Below are 18,355 nucleotides of genomic sequence, written 5' to 3' on the forward strand. Positions count from 1 at the left end.
TCATCCCGTTTTTTACCTATATCGTTGGTACCAATGTGCACCACGACAACTGGCTGTTCACCCTCCTTTTTCAGAATGTCCTGCACCCGCTTCGAGACATCCTTGACCTTTGCACCAGGGAGGCAACATACCCTCCTGGAGTCTCGGTTGCGGCCACAGAAATGCCTATCTATTCCCCTTACAATTGAATCCCCTATCACTATCACTCTCCCACTCTTTTTCCTGCCCTCCTGTGCAGCAGAGCCATCCACAATGCCTTGAACTTGGCTGCTGCTGTCCTCCCCTGATGAGTCATCCCCCCCAACAGTACTCAAAGTGGTGTATCTGTTTTGCAGGGGGATGACCGCAGGTGACCCCTGCACTACCTTCCTTGCACTGCTCTTCCTGTTGGTCTTCCATTCCCTATCTGGCTGTGGACACTTTACCTGCGGTAAGACCAACTCACTACACATGCTAATCATGTCATTCTGAAACTAGGATATTAAATCTAAACAAAGTAAACTCTAGGTATGAGGGTGCGGGAGTCCTCCCTTTATTTATTGGGGACTTGGCCTGGAGGGTGTTGCATGGAACAGTTCCATACAATAAGTTTTAAGGTCGGTTCACGGACTCCCAGGCCACCTGCAATTTCTGCGGTCTGGAGGACTCCATGTTCCACATCTATGTTGTATGTGTGAGGTTGCAGCTCCTTTTCCAATATTTGAAGGGGCTGCTCCTCAAGTTCTGGCTGCACTTCAGTCCCACACTCCTGATCTTTGGGCACTGTGTGGAGGGGAGCGGGAAGGTCCGAAGGACTCCTCGAAGGATTGCTCCTGGGCATGGCCAAGGTGGCCCTCAACTGGTCCAGGCAGTGGGCAGTCGAGGGGGTCGTTCAGCCCGACTGCCTGCCTCTCTTCTGTGGTTACATCTGAGCCAGGGTGTCCCTGGAGATGGAGCACGCGGTGTCCACCGGGACACTCGCGGCCTTCTGCGAGAGGTGGGTGCCGGAGGGACTGGAGTGCATCATCACCCCCAGTAACCAAATTTTACTTTGAACTACGTAATGTCTAAAGTTTCATTTGTTTAAGTTTGTCAGTTTAATCAGGGGGCACTTGTATTGATGTTACTACAAAAATAGTTGTAGGTATAAGGGAAGAGTTGGTTCAGGTAGTTTGGGAAACTATATTGAAAGGTATGACAGCAGAAAAGGAATGGCTAGCATTTAAAGGATGAATACATAATTTACAACAAACATGCATTTCTTTAAGGCAGGCACAAAACCCCCCTCATGAATAGTGGTCCAACTGTGGCCAAGAAAAGAAATTAAAGATAGTATTAGATGAAAGTAAGATGCTTATAATGTTGTCAAAAAGAGCAGTAAGCCTGGGAAGATTTTAGAATTCAGCAAAGGTGGACCATGAAATTCATAAAGAAACGGAAACTAGAATATGAGAGTAACCTATCGAGAGACAAAATAACAGACTGCACAAGGTTCTATAGGTATGTAAAAAAAGGAAAAGATTAGCAAAAGTAAATATGGGTCCCCTACAGGATGAGACAGGAGAAATTATAATGGGGAACAAGGAAATGGCAGAGAAATTAAACACATACTTTGTGTCTGTCTTCACGGAAGAAGGCGCAAAAAAATTGCCAGCACTACTGGAGAACCCAGGATCCAGTGAGAATGGGGAACTAAAAGAAATTAGTATTAATCAAAAAATGGTACTGGAGAAATTAATGGGACTGAAAGCCAATAGATCTAATGGCCTACATCCTAGAGTATTGAATTGGTAGCTATAGAAATAGTGGATGCATTGGTTAACATCTTCCAAAATGCCATAGATTCTAGAACAGTTCCCATGGTTTGGAAGGTAGCAAATGTAACTGGGCTATTTAAGAACAGAGGGAGAGAGAAAACTGAGAACTACAGACCAGTTAGCCTGACATCAGTAATAGGGAAAATGCTAGATCCTATTATTAAGGATGTGGTAACAGGCACTTGGAGAATAATAATATGATTGGGCAGAATTAACACGGCTTTATGAAAGGGAAATTATGTTTGACAAATCTGTTAAGGGTTTTTTGAGGTTGTAATTAGCAGAACAGATAAGGAGGAACCAGTGGATAGGGTGTATTTGGATTTTCAGAAGGCATTCGATAAGGTGCCACAAGAGGTTATTAAACAAAATTAGGGCTCAAGGAATTGGGGGTAATACTCGCATGCATTGAGGATTAGTTAGCAGACAGAAAATGATTAGGAATAAATGGTTCATTTTCAGGTTGGCAGGCTGCAACTGGTGGGATACCACAAGGATTGGTGCTTGGGTCTCATTAATTCACAATATATATCAATGATTTTGATGAGAGGATCAAATGTTATACAGTTGGAAGTCTCTGGTCCGGCAGCCTTGGGACCTGGCCGGTGCTGGAGAATTTTCCAGACCTCGGGAGGTCAGCTGCTGACAGCAACCTGGACGTGTTCTGTGCATGCATGGGGAGAGAAGCGGTGGTGTGGGGAGAGAAGAGGAGCGGGGAGAGAAGCGGCGGGGAGGAGAGCGGTGGCGGCAGAGTGGAGAGCTGTGGGGGGGGCAGGTGGGGGGAGAGAGCGGGAGGAGAGCGGTGGGGGGGGTGCGACGGAAGAGCCATGGCAGTGGGGAACACAGTGATGGGGGAGTGCGGTGAGGCGGGGGAAAACGGTGGCAGTGGGGGGGTAGGTGTAGAGCCGGGTGGGGGACGGAGTGGTGGTGGCAGCGAGGGGGGGGGGGGAAAGAGGTGGAGAACGGGGTAGAGGGCGGAGTGCAGTGGTGCAGTGGGTGGGGTGCTGGAGAGAGACAGCCTGGGGCGAGGCCTAGCTTTAGTGCCCCAGTCAGCCGCCTGCCCTTCCCTTTCCATTCCTTGCCTGACCTGCTTACCTCAATGATCAGCATCATTATAGGCAATCCCTCGAATCGAGGATGAATTGCTTCCACGCCAAAAAGAGATGAAGTCACAGGTGTTTCAATGAAGGACCTAATATTCCAGATCCCAGACCACATCTTGAAGGGTGGGAGATGCCTGTGCGTGGATTATTTTTAACGTGTGGTGGCCGTTGCACACCAGCCACCACACAGGCTTCACAGAGCTAGGTCTTGATCCAGTGGCAAGGATTAAGCAAGACAACTGGAGACCAGCTCTGCTGCAAGGACCTAATGTGCACACATACCGCTGTGTGGATGGACCCACGCTGCCCCTGGGCCCTCACCTCTTCTGGGCCTGTACTCACGTCTCTCCTGGGTCCCGATCTTGTCCCTCTACGAAATCTCGCCGCTCCTTTGCCCGACTTCACCGTTCCAGCTAGCCTTGACCACACTGCAATCAGCGACAAGGATTTGGGTGACGTCAAATCCAATCGCCCTTTTCACAGCTTCAATGAACAGCACAGGACACCACCCACGCCAGGACTGTTGTTAGTCAAGGAATGTTTCCAGAGTAAAGAGACCCGGACTGGAGAGATACAACCTGTATATCCACGTTTGCTAATGATACAAAGCTAGGTGAAATGCAATTTGTGAGGTGGGTACAAAGAGGCTTCAAGGGGATATAGACAGGCTCAGTTAGTTGGTAAGAATATGACAAATGGAATATAGTGGAGAAATGTGAAGATATCCACATTGGTAGGAAAAATTGAAAAGCAGAGTATTTTTAAATGCTGAGAGAAGTTGGTGTTCAGAGTCATGGGTGTCTTTGCACAAGAATCACTGAAAGTTAACAAACAATCAATTAAGAGAGCAAATTGTATGTTTGCATAAGAACATAAGAAATAGGAGCAGGAGAAGGCCATATGGCCCCTCGAGCCTGCTCCACCATTTAATACGATCATGGACTAAGGTCCACTTCCCTGCCCGCTGCCCACAACCCCTTATACCCTTATCGGTTAAGAAATTGTGTAAATCTGTCTTAAATTTATTCAATGACCCAGCTTCCACAGCTCTCTGAGGCAGTGAATTGCACAAATTTACAACCCTCTGAGAGAAGACATTCCTGCTCATCTAAGTTTTTAATGGGCGGCCCCTTATTCTAAGATTATGCCCCCTAGTTCTTGTCTTCTCTATCAGTGGAAACATCCTCTCTGCATCCACCTAGTCAAGCCCCCTCATAATCTTATACGTTTCAATAAGATCACCTCTCATTCTTCTGAATTCCAATAAGTAGAGGCCCAACCTACTCAACCTTTCCTCATAAGTCAACCCCTCATCTCCAGAATCAACCGAGTGAACCTTCTCTGAACTGCCTCCAAAGCATGTATATCCTTTCTTAAATATGGAAACCAAAACAGTATTCCAGGTGTGGCCTCATCAATACCCGGTACAACTGTAGCAAGACTTCCCTGCTTTTATACTCCATCCCCTTTGCAATAAAGGCCAAGATTCCATTGGCCTTCCTAATTACTTGCTGTACCTGCATACTAACCTTTTGTTTTTCAAGCACCAGGATCCCTATGTCCCGCTGTACTGCAGTACTTTGCAATTTTTCTCCATTTAAATAATAACTTGCTCTTCGATTTTTTTCTTCAAAGTGTATAACCTCACACTTTCTAACATTGTACACTATCTGCCAAATTTTTGCCCACTCACTTAGCCTGTCAATGTCCTTTTGCAGATTTTTTGTGTCCTCTTCACACATTGCTTTTCCTCCCATCTTTGTATCATCAGCAAACTTGGCTACGTTACACTGGGTCCCTTCATCCAAATCGTTAATATAGATTGTAAATAGTTGGGGTCGCAGCACTGATCCCTGTGGCATCCCACTAGTTACTGATTGCCAACACGAGAATGAACCATTTATCCCAAATCTCTGTTTTCTGTTAGTTAGCCAATCCTCTATCCATGCTAATTGTTGTGTATGGAGAAAGACTCAGACTGAATACTGTGAGCTCAAATTAACGTGTGACCTTAGTCTTTTATTGCAGGTCTCCAGAGTGCCTCTCCAACCTGTGAAGCCTTCTTAAATACCTGTGCTCCCAAGGGATTATGGAATCCCTTGGGACTCCGGGGAATGAGCCCTCTGGTGGCTGTACAGAGTAAATACAAGTCCACATATATAACAACATTCCCCTCCCCCACCTCCCCCCCCCACCCCCAAAGTCAATAGTGTAACTATTTACAATGTGAGTCGATCTGGGGCCTTTCTTGCCCTGGTTGATCATCTCGGTGTGAAAGCTGGTGTTGTTGAATCATTTGTTGGGCTCTCGCTGGGCTGCTGTGGATGATGGGTTCTGCTTCGTGGTCAACCATGGTGTCGGTTGCCAGTGGCATGTGTGTTGGGGGATCAAAAAAGGTAGGGTCCAAGGTGGGTTGCTCAGGGTAGTCCGTGAATCTGAGTTTGATTTGGTCCAAGTGTTTCTGGTGAATGAGTCCATTTGAAAGTTTGACCCGAAACACCCTGCTCCCCTCTTTGGCCACGACAGTGCCGGGAAGCCACTTGTGACCTTGTCCATAATTTAAAATAAATACAGGATCATTGATTTCAATCTCGCATGACACATTTGTGCTATCATGGTATGCACTTTGTTGAAGCTGCCTGCTCTCTACCTGTTCATGTAGATCGGGGTCAACTAAAGAGAGCCTTGTCTTTGAGTGCTCTTTTCATGAGCAGTTCAGCAGGTGGGATCCCAGTGAGTGAGTGGGGTCTCATGCGGTAGCTAAGCAGGACTCGGGATAGGCGAGTCTTTAGTGAGCCTTCAGTTACCCTCTTCAAGCCTTGCTTGATGGTTTGAACTGCTCTCTCTGCCTGACCATTGGACGCTGGTTTAAACGGGGCAGATGTGACATGTTTGATCCCGTTACGGGTCATGAATTCTTTGAACTCAGCACTAGTAAAACATGGCTCGTTGTCGCTCACCAGGACACCGGGTAAGCCATGTGTGGCAAACATGGCCTGCAGACTTTCAGTAGTGGCAGCGGACGTGCTAGCCGACATTATCTCACATTCAAACCACTTGGAGTATGCGTCTACAACCACAAGGAACATTTTACCCAAGAGCGGGCCTGCATAGTCGATGTGTGCCCTAGACCACGGTTTGGAGGGCCAAGATCCTAAACTTAGCGGCGCCTCCCTGGGTACATTCCTTAACCATGAACATGTATTACACCTGTGAACGCAGGACTCTAAGTCTGCATCGATACCGGGCCAACACACATGGGACCTGGCTATCGCTTTCATCATTATGATGCCTGGGTGGGTACTGTGGAGGTCATTGATGAAGGTGTCTCTGCCCTTCTTGGGGAGCACTACTCGATTGCCCCACAGAAGGCAGTCTGCCTGTATAGACATTTCATCTTTGTGCCGTTGGAATGGCTTTATCTCTTCCTGCATTTCCACAGGAGCTGGACCAGCCCCCGTGAAGCACACAGCTTTTGACTAGAGATAATAAGGGGTCCTGGCTTGTCCAGGTTTTAATCTGCCAGGCAGTGACAGGTGATTACTCACTCTCAAATGCTTCCATAGCCATGGCTAAATCTGTGGGCTGTGCCATTTCCACCCCTGTCGTGGGCAATGGCAGCCTACTGAGAGCATCGGCACAGTTTTCTCTGCCTGGCCTGTGGTGGATGGCATAGTTGTATGCAGACAAACATGAGCGCCCATCTCTGGATGTGGGCTGATGCTTTGGTATTTATCCCTTTACTCTCAGAAAACAGGGATATAAGTGGCTTATGGTCAGTTGCCAATACGAATTTTAGCCCAAATGGGTACTGATGCATTTTCTTTATCCCATAAACACACGCTAATGCTTCTTTTTCAATCATGCTGTAGGCTCTTTCAGTCTTAGACAGACTCCTGGATGCAGTTTCCCAAAATCATTAGCTTGTTGCAATACACATCCGACGCCATATGACGACGCATCACATGCTAGTACCAAATGCTTACATGGATCATACAACACAAGCAATTTGTTTGAGCATAACAATTTTATCGCTTTCACAAAGGCATTTTCTTGGCTTTTGCCCCAAACCCATTCACCCCGTTTTCATAGTAAGACATGTAGTGGTTCTAGCAGGGTGCTGAGACCTGGTAAGAAGTTACCAAAGTAGTCCAAGAGTCCCAGAAATGACCACAGCTCCGTCACGTTCTGTGGCCTCGGTACGTTCTCGATTGCCTCTGTCTTCACGTTGGTGGGCCTGATGCCATCCGCCACAATCCTCCTTCCCAGGAACTCCACTTCAGATGCAAGGAAAATGCATTCAAGCATTTTAACCTGAGTCCCACGTGATTGAATCGACTAATAACCTCCTCCAGGTTCTACAGATGCTCAACTGTGTTCCAACCTGTGACCAAGATGTCGTCCTGGAAGAGCACGGTGTGCGGGACCAACTTCAGTAAACGTTCCATGTTTACCTGGAATATCGCTGCTGCTGATTGGATTCCAAACGGGCACCTGGTATAATCAATAAGACCTTTGTGCATGTCAATGCAGGTGAGGGCCTTCGATGATTCCTCTAGTTCCTGTGTCATGTTGGCTGAAGTCAGATCTTGCTTCGTGAACGTCTTTCCTCCCGCCAGCATTGCAAAGAGGTCATCGGCTTTTGGTAATGGGGATTGGTCCTGCAGGAAGAAATGATTGATAGTTACTTTGTAATCGCCACAGATTCTGACGGTGCCGTCTCCCTTGAGGACTGGGACAATAGGATTGGCCCACTCGCTGAACTCGATCGGTGAAATGATGCCCTCTCGTTGCAGCCGGTCTAGCACGATCTCTACCCTTTCTCTCATCATGTACGGTACTGCTCTCGCCTTGTGATGGATGGGTCATGCCCTCGGAATTAGGTGAATCTGCACTTTTGCTGCTTGGAATTTCCCAATGCCTGGTTCAAACAGTGAAGGAAATTTGTTTAAGACCTGGGCACACGAAGTGTCATCAGCGGGCGATAGCACTTGGAAGTCATTCCAGTTCCAGCGTATCTTTACCAGCCAGTTCCGGCCGAGCAGCGTGGGACCATCGCCCGGTACCACCCAGAGTGGTAGCTTGTGCACCGCTCCATCATAGGAGACCTTTATGGTTGCACTGCCGATTACAGGAATCAGTTCCTTTGTGTAAGTTCTTAGTTTCGAATTGGAGTTAAGACTGGCCTTGAGGTCTTGTTGCACCACAACCTTTCGAAAGTCCATTTAGTTCAACATTCAGCATTATCGGGGGACAATTCGTGGTGAATGTGTGTACCCCAGGTACCTCTGCCTCCTCTATCTGAGACTCTGTTTAGACATGATCCTCCTCTGCAACATGGTGGTTTTCAGGTTTACCAGGTTTAGCAGCTCGCCTGCACAGTCGTTGGAGGTGTCCCATTGTTCCACAGCCCTTGTAAACATATCCTTTGAATCGGCATGAATGGAAACTAAGATCACCCCTGCAGCGCAAACAAGGTGTTAATGGTCTTGCATTCATCACCCTTGATGGTGGACTCTGAGACATCTGCGGACGTGTAGCTACAGGTACGTGTGACCTGCTCTGTATTTTATGATTCGAAAACAACATCACTTTGTTCACAGTACTTGTAGCAGAAGTTGTGTGCTAAGAGATTTGCTTAGTATTGTCACTGGTGGCAATGAATGCCTGGGCTATCGCTATGCCTTACTCAAGGCTGGGGTCTCTACAGTCAAAAGTTTGTGAAGTATGGTTTCGTGGCCACTGCCAAATATGAAAATGTCTCTGAGCATGCGCTCCAAATGTTCTTCAAATTCGCAAAGTTCTTCAATGCCTCTTAGTTCGGTGATATAACTCGCCACTTCCTGGCCTTCAGAACTTTTGTAGGTGTAGAACCAGCACCTCGCCATCAGAATGCTTTCCTTCAGGTTCAAATGCTCTCAGACCAGTGTGCACAAATCGTCGTATGATTTCTGCATGGGTTTCGCTGGAGTGAGCAGATTCTTCATGAGGCCATACGTTGGTGACCCACAGATGGTGAGGAGGATCTCCCTTCATTTGGCAATGCTCTCTTCCCCATCTAGCTCATTGGCCATGAAGTATTGGTAGAGTTGCTCCACAAAAGTTTCCCAATCATCTCCCTCCGAAAATTTCTCCAGGATGCCTACTGTTCTCTGCATCTTTGGGTTCGCTGTCTGTATCTCGTCGCCAGTTGTTGTATATGGAGAAAGAGTCAGACTGAATACTGTGAGCTCAAAGTAACGTGTGACCTTAATCTTTTATTGCAGGTCTCCAGAGTGCCTCTCCAAACTGTGAAGCCTTCTTAAATATCTGTGCTCCCGAGGGATTATGGGATCTCTTGGGACTCTGTGGAATGAGCCCTCTGGTGGCTGTACAGAGTAAATACAACTCCACATATATAATACTAATATATTATACCGAACCCCGTGAACTTTTATCTTGTGCAGTAACCTTTTATGTGGCACCTTGTCAAATGCCTTCTGGAAGTCCAAATACACCACATCCACTGGTTCCCTTTATCCACTCTGTTTGTTACATCCTCAAAGAATTCCTGCAATTTGTCAAACATGACTTCCCCTTCATAAATCCATGCTGACTCTGCCTGACCGAATTATGCTTTTCCAAATGTCCTGCTACTGCTTCTTTAATAATGGACTCCAACATTTTCCCAACCACAGATGTGAGGCTAACTGGTCTATAGTTTCCTGATTTTTATCTGCCTCCTTTTTTAAATAGGGGCTTTACATTTGCAGTTTTCCAATCTGCTGGGACCTCCCCAGAATCCAGGGAATTTTGGCCTTTATTACAAGATGATTTAAATATAAGAGTAAAGGTTTCTTACTGCAATTATATACAGTACAGTAGATACCTCAAATCGCTGTCGATATGCCACCAACAATGTCTCTGCAAGATCCTGCAAATCTCCTGGGAGGATAGACGCACCAATGTCAGTGCTGGAATACTGCGTGCAGTTTTGGTTTCCATATTTACAAAAGGATATATTTGTTTTGGAGGCAGTTCAGAGAAGGTTCACTAGGTTGATTCCGGGGATGAGGGGGTTGACTTGTGAGGAAAGTTGAGTAGGTTGGGCCTCTACTCATTGAAATTCAGAAGATTGAGATGTGATCTTATCGAAATGTATAAGATTATGAGGGGGCTGGACAGGATGGATGCAGAGAGGATGTTTCCACTGAAGGGGCGCGATCTTAGAATAAGGGGCTGCCCATTTAAAACAGAGATGAGGAGAAATTTCTTCTCTCACAGGATTATAAATCTGTGGAATTTGCTGCCTCAGAGAGCTGTGGAAGCTGGGATATTGAATAAATTTAAGACAGAAATAGACAGTTTCTTAAACGATAAGGGGATAAGGGGTTATGGGGAGCGGGTGGGGAAGGGAGCTGAATCCATGATCAGATCAGCCATGATCTTATTGAATGGCGGAGCAGGCTCGAGGGGCCGTATGGCCTACTCCTGTTCCTATTTCTTATGTTATTATGTTCCTGATCAGGCCAACATCATCAGCATCGAAGCACTGACCACACTCGACCAGCTCCATTGGGTGGGCCACATTGTCTGCATGCTGCACACGAGACTCCCAAAGCAAGTGCTCAACTCGGAACTCCTACACAGCAAGAGAGCCCCACGTGTGCAGAGGTAATGTTTCAAGGGCATCCTCAAAGCCACCTTGATAAAGTGACTGAGATGAGGAGAAGTTTCTTCACTCAGAGGTTGGTGAATCTTTGGAATTCTCTCTCCCAGAGGACTGTGGGATTTCAGTCGTTGTGTATATTCAACAGACATCGATATATTTTTCGCTATTAAAGGAACCAAGGGATATGGGGATAGTGCAGGAAAGTGGAGTTGAAGTTGAAGATCAGCCAAATGACCTACTCCTGTTCCTATTTCTTATCTTATGGTGACAGTAAGTAGCAGAATAGCAAAGGTAAACTGCAGGTGTGCAGGTACAACCCAGGGGTCAGTCCATCCAGTGACCAGAGCACACAGCTGGACATCACGAATTATCCAGTCCTCCATTGACATCAGCATCATGTTGGCTCAATTGCTAAAAATGGTTTCTCATTGGTTATCTGCAAAAAAATGGAAAACAAAAGCTATAGCTGGTTATAAAATAGTCTTGGACTGGTTCTATGGTGAGCTGCAGTTCTCCACCTCCATTACATGAAGAGAGCATGACGTAATCTAACCGAGCACTTTGAGTTTCATTGATGCCACGATAGAAACAGTCTGTAATTTAGAGAGCCGAAATGTGGAAGGAGAAAGATCTTGCTATTTTCTATTTCTCTGTGTGTCTTCCATCTCTCCTGTCACCTCTCCTCAACCCATCTGCCCCCTTCTCCCTCTCTATCTGTTTCTCTCTTCCTTTTTTTTTTCTTTTTCTGATCAGCCAGCTCTCTCAATGACAGTCATCCATTTTCTATCCTTCTGTCCCTTTCTCTCTATGGTCTCCCCCTGGCGTGTGGCCCCGCCCTCTCAAACGCAGCCATACCAGGCCACAGTCCCTCAAAAAGGCAAAGTCAGGGCGGTGAGGGATCTTCTTATTCGTTAATGGAATAAGGACACCGCTGGCAAGGCCGGCATTTATTGGCCATCCCTAATTGCGGTGAACCACCTTCTTGAACAACTGCAGTCCGTTTAGTGAATATATTCCCGCAGTGCTGTTAGATAGGGAGAGACAGGATTTTGAACCAGCGACGATGAAGGAACGGCGATATATTTCGCAGTCAGGATGTTGTGTAACTTGGAGATGATGTTGTTCCCATGCGCCTGCTGTCCTTGTCCTTCTAGGTGCTGGAAGCGAGTTTCTGCATCTTGTAGACAGTACATGCTGCAGCCACGGTGCACTGGTGGAATGTTACCGAATAGACAAAAACAAGTCTGTTAAAACATATAAACAGCAATCACCAACAATCCCAGTTTGTAATGGTTCACATTAAGGACACACATGATATAATAACAAGGTATTGTTGTGTGTATTGTAACACATTGTAATGCCAGAGACCCGGAGAGTTTGGAGGCAACTTGATGAATGATCTGAGAATTGTGTTATGGGCAGGAGGTTAAGAGTGACCAATGGCTGTACTCCCGGAAGCGCTCATCCAGCTGTGTGGGGCAGAGGAAACAGACAGAAGGGCGGATATAAAATGACAGACTTTCCAATCTGGTGTCCATTCCATTATAACCACGTACCGCGACCTCTGCTGCAGACCCGGGGATCACAGGATGGGGAAAATAACAACCATCGCAAAGAAATGAAGGGACACCTGATCAGTGAACTCCTGCTAAACTAGGGGAGTGAGTAAGAGCTGGAACTCCAAATAGAAAAATACCACCGATTATAAAGTGTTCGATTCCAGAACGTACTGTTCACCGAGTTAAATCTGTGGGGCTACAGGCACAGGAGTAAAACTGTGAGTAAGGCCTTGATGGTTGTGACTGCTCCCGTGAGACGCCGCAGTGGATCCCAGCAGAGGATCCGGCTGTAGATCCCCACAGACCATGCAAGGTACTGAAGGATTCCATCACGGCTCTTTAAAAAGAGGAAACATCCCCGATAAACCATTGTACACAAAGGGATAGTCCCAGAGATTCAGAACACATGGGAACAGCTCTTGGAGCCTGTCCACAGCTGAATGGGATCTTGAGGTCCGGTGTCGATTGGTGGAAATTCAGCGCCAGGATCAATTGCTCTGAGACTCTCCTCCCCGAATGCACTGATCTCCGGCCACTCTGAGCAAAGCCGAGCTTCTCCCCGCCACGGCCAGTGATTCCGGCAGGGGATGGTTTGTAAAGTTAGCTCATACCTCACCTGGGAGTGCGTGATCGTCACATTTACAGGGATTTCTGTCCCGTATTCATCCCATGCTGTCCATTGTGTGCTTCATTGGATGGTGTCAGAGGAGCTGCAGGCTGCTTTGACCACATGCTGTATCTGAGTTCGTTCTGCTTGATGAACGACTGCACAGTGAGATTTACTCTGCATCTGAAACGTGCTGTTTCTGACCTGGGAGTGTTTTATGGGGCAGTGTAGAGGCAGCTTTACGCTGTATGTAGCCTGTGCTGCACCTGCCCTGCACTGACAGGAGTTTGTAGAGGGACTTTTACATGACCTGGGAGTTTTGATGCGTAGTTAAAATGGGCTTTACACTGTATGTAAGCCAACCTGTACGTGACATGGGAGTGTTTGATGGGACAGGTGCAGAGCAGTGGTGGGCAAAATACGGCCCGTGGGCTATACCCGCCAAGTCATTCTATCAGGTCCGCTGGGTGGGACAGAAATAGAACGCGAGCCGGAGCTCGAGCTGTACATTCATCTATCCACTTTCACTTCGCATGGGTCAGAGACAGACCCGAACTGCAGCCAAGGAAAAACCATAGTAATACTTCATTCAAAATAATAATTCGCAAAATCGATTCGCCCCGGCCCGATTAAAATGTTCCGTTTCGTGAGCATGGGCGTCATGGCGGACGTATCTACCCAGAATGCACTGCGTACTAGAATATGCTCTGTCCAATTTAGAGTGGGGTCATGGCTGTTCATCTCCACAGATCTTTTACTGAAGAAAGTGACCGGCGCTGCATCTTTCCTTTCCCGGTATCTATAGTATGACGGCAGGGGAGTTCTCATCTGGCACCAATTGGGACGGCATTAGTAATCCTTGCAGAGGGACATGAGGATGACTGAGGTGGGAAATTGTTGCTGACACAGGCTCTAAAGAGGGTGCAGTTCTGTTTCACAGCACTGATTCACAGAGGTTGCGACAGTCTTGGATCTGGCCTGGAGACGACGAAGGTTGAACAGGTTCCCACTGGTTCTGTAGTTTAGCTCCACTCCAGCGGGGAGCTTGTTGAATGTGAGGTGGAGCATTGCAGCGGAAGATCGAGAAGAGGCTTGGCGTGATGACGCAGCCCTGCTTGACCCCTGTCCGGACGTGGATTGAGTCTGTGATGGATCCGTTGGTCAGGATCATGTCATTGTGGAGCAGGAAGAGGATGGTGCTAAACTTTTGGGGGGGGCAGCCGAAACGGAGGAGGACGCTCCATAGACCCCGTGGTTGACAGTGTCAAAGGCATTTGTAAGGTCAAAGAAGGCCACGTGCTCTTCCCTGCATTTATCTCACAGCTTTCATTGCCAGCATCGAAGCACTGACCACACTCGACCAGTTCCGATGGGCCAGCCACATTGTTCACATGCCTGACACAAGACTCCCAAAGCAAGCGCTCTACTCGGAACTCTTACACGGCAAGCAAGCCCAAGATGGGCAGAGGAAACATTTCAAGGACACCCTCAAAGCCTCCTTGATAAAATGAAACATCCATACCTACACCTGGGAGTCCCTAGTCAAAGACCACCCTAAGTGGAGAAAGTGCAGCCGGGAGAGCGCTGAGCACCTCGAGTCTCGTCGCCGAAAGCATGCAGAAACCAAGCACAGGGCAGCGGAAGGAGCGTGCGGCCAACCAGACTCCCCACCCACCCTTTGCTTCAACGACCATCTGTCTCAGCTGTGACAGAGACTGGAATTCCCATATTGGACTGTTCAGTCACCCAAGAACTCACTTTTAGAGTGGAAACAAGACTTCCTCGATTTCGAGGGACTGCCTATGATGATGATGATGATTTACAGAGACCAGAAGCTACCACAACATTTTCAACTTACCCCCTCCAAGTCTATTACATTCTTCCTGAGATTTTGCTGTCCAGAACTCAGTGCTTTATATAGAAACATTGGGCCTGCACCACCATTCAATAAGATCATGGCTGATCATTCACCTCAGTACCCCTTTCCAGCTTTCTCTCCATACCTCATCCCTTTAGCTTTAAGGGCCATATCGAACTCCCTCTTGAATATATCCAATGAACTGGCATCAACAACTCTCTGCAGTAGGGAATTCCACAGGTTAACAACTCTCAGTGAAAAAGTTTGCCTCATCTCAGTCCTAAATGGCTTACCCCTTATCCTTAGATTATATCCAGTGGTTCTGGACTTCCCAAACATCGGGAACATTTTTCCTGCATCTAACCTGTCCAGTCCCATCAGAATTTTATGTTTCTATGAGATCCCCTCTCATCCTTCTAAACTCCAGTGAATACAGGCCCAGTCGATCCAGTCTCTCCTCATATGTCCTGCCATCCTGTGAATCAGTCTGGTGAACCTTCGCTGCACTCCCTCAATAGCAAGAATGTCCTTCCTCAGATTAGGAGACCAAAACTGAACACAATATTCCACATGAGGCCTCACTAACGCCCTGTACAACTGCAGTAAGACCCCCCCTGCTCCTATACTCAAATCCCCTAGCTATGAAGGCCAACATACCATTTGCCTTCCTCACCACCTGCTGCAGCTGCCTGCCAACTTACAATGACTGATGTGCCATGACACCCAGGTTTCATTGCACCTCCCCTTTTCCTAATTTTCCACCATTCAGATAATATTCTGCCTTCGTGATTTTGCCACCAAAGTGGATAACCTCACATTTGTCCACATTATACTGCATCTGCCACGCGTTTGCCCACTCACCTAACCTGTCCAAGTCACTCTGCATCCTTTTAGCATCCTCCTCACAGCTCACACCGCCACCCAGCTTAGTATCATCTGCAAACTTGGAGATATTACACACAATTCCAAATCATTAATGTATATTGTAAAGAGCTGGGGTCCCAGCACTGAGCCCTGCGGCATTCCACTAGTCATTGCCTACCATTCTGAAAAGGATTCATTTATTCCGACTCTCTGCTTCATGTCTGCCGACCAGTTCTCTATCCACATCAGTACACTACCCCCAATACCATGTGCTTTAATTTTGCACATCAATCTCTTGTGTGGGACCTTGTCAAAGGCCTTTTGAAAGTCCAAATGCACTACATCAACTGGTTCTCCCTTGTCCACTCTACCAGTTGCATCCGCAAAGAATTCTAGAAGATTTGTCAAGCAGGATTTCCTTTTCATAAATCCATGCTTACTTGGACCGATCCTATCACTGCTTTCTATGTGCTGCTATTTCATTTTTAATAGTTGATTTCAACATTTTCCCCACTACCGATGTCAGGCTAACCGGTCTATAATTACCCGTTTTCTCTCTCCCTCCTTTTTTAAAAAGTGGTGTTACATTAGCTACTCTCCAGTCCATAGGAACTGACCCAGAGTCGATAGACTGTTGGAAAATGATCACCAATGCTATTTCTGGGGCTACTTCTTTAAGTACTCTGGGATGCAGACCATCAGGCCCCGGGAATTTATTGGCCTTCAATCCCATCAATTTCCCTAACACAATTTCCTGCCTAATAAGGATTTCCTTCAGTTCCTCCTTCTCACTAGACCCTCGGTCCCCTAATACTTCTGGAAGGTTATTTGTGTCTTCCTTCGTGAAGATAGAACCAAAGTATTTGTTTAACTGGTCCTCCATTTCTTTGTTCCCCATTATAAATTCACCTGAATCTGACTGCAAGGGACCTACATTTGCTTTCACTAATCTTTTTCTCTTCACATATCTATAGAAACGTTTTCAGTCAGTTTTTATATTCGCAGCAAGCTTCCTCTCATTGTCTATTTTCCCTCTCCTAATTAAACCATTTGTCCTCCTCTGCTGTATTATAAAATTCTCCCAGTCCTCAGGTTTGCTGCTTTTTCTTGCCAATTTATATGCCTCTTCCTTGGATTTAACACTATCCTTAATTTCTCTTGTTAGCCACGGTTGAGCCACCTTCCCCGTTTTATTTTTTACTCCAGACAGGGATGTACAATTGTTGAAGTTCATTCATGTGATCTTTAAATGTTTGCCATTGCCTATCCACTATCAATCCTTTAAGTATCACTCACAATCTATTCTAGCCAATTCATGTCTCATACCATTGAAGTTACCTTTCCTTAAGTTCATGACCCTAGTCTCTGAATTAACTGTGTCACTCTCCAACTTAATAAAGAATTCTACCATATTATGGTCACTCTTCCCCAAGGGGCCTCGCAAAACAAGATTGCTAATTAGCCCTTTCTCATTACACATCACCCAGTCTAGGATGGCCAGCTCTCTAGTTGGTTCCTCGACATATTGGTCTAGAAAACCATCCCTAATATACTCCAGGAACTCCTCCTCCATCAGTTTAGCCAATCAATATGTAGATTAAAGTCACCCATGATAACTGCTGTACATTTATTGCCCGCATCCCTAATTTCTTGTTTGATGCTGTCCCCAACCTCACCTTAGATGGAGTCTATCTAAGGCTCCACGCGCCACAGGCAAAATGCCTTGCCCATTGTATTCCAGATTCCTCGAGATGAATGACAACATTCGTTTAGTCTGTTTGATTCCTTTTTTCACTGTCTACCTGCATTTAGAAAGTCATTTACCTGGGCACTTAAAACCCCTTTCTCCTCCACAGCCCCTAGCTTCCCACCATTTAGAAAATACTCTGATCTATCTTTATGAGGTCCAAAGTGGATCACCTCACTCTTGCCCATGTTAAATTCCCCCTTCCACTGTTTTTACTGCTCACTTAATCTCTCTATGTTCCCTTTGCTGCAATGATATGTCTTAATGCAATTATATAGGACCCTGGTAAGATCACACCTGGATTATTTTGTACAGTTTTGGTCTCCTTACCTAAAGAAATACATACTTAAGAACATAAGAATTAGGAGCAGGAATAGACAATTCAAACCCTCGAGCCTGCTCCGCCATTCAATGAGATCATGGCTGATCTTCTACTTCAACTCCACTTTCCTGCATTGTCCCGATATCCCTTGATTCCCTTAATATTCAAAAATCTATCGATCTCTGTCTTGAGTATAGTAAAACAATACGCCTCCACAGCCCTCTGGGGGAAAGAAGGCCAAAGATTCACTACCCTCTGAGTGAAGAAGTTTCTCCTCATCTCTGTCATGAATGGCCGACCCCTTATCCTGAGACTGTGACCCCTGGTTCTACACTCCCCAGCCAGAGGAACCATCCTCCTTGCATCTACCCTGTCAAGCAAGCCTTGTAAAAATGTTGTATGTTTCAATGAGATCATCTCTCATTCTTCTATACAGAGAATGTAGGCCTAGTCTACTCAATCTCTCCTCTGAGGGCAATCCCCCCATCCCAGGAATCAGTCTGGTGAACCTTCGTTGCACTCCCTCTGTGGCAAGTATATCCTTCCTTCGTTAAGGAGACCAAAACTGTACACAGTACTCCAGATGTGGTCTTAGCAGGGCCCAATATAATTGCAGTAAGATGTCTTTACTCTTGTACGCAAATCTTCATGTAATAAAGACTAACATACTATTTGCTTTCTTAATTGTTTGCTGTACCTGCATGTTAACTTTCAGTGATTCGTGTACAAGGACACCATGGTCCCTTTGAACACTAACATTTCTTTCACGATTTAAAAAATAGTCTGCTTTTCTGTTTTTCCTACCAAAGAGGATAACTTCAAATTTCTCCACATAATATTCCATTTGC

The sequence above is a fragment of the Pristiophorus japonicus genome, unplaced genomic scaffold (assembly GCF_044704955.1).
Source record: "Pristiophorus japonicus isolate sPriJap1 unplaced genomic scaffold, sPriJap1.hap1 HAP1_SCAFFOLD_691, whole genome shotgun sequence".
Classification (NCBI taxonomy): Eukaryota; Metazoa; Chordata; class Chondrichthyes; family Pristiophoridae; genus Pristiophorus; species Pristiophorus japonicus.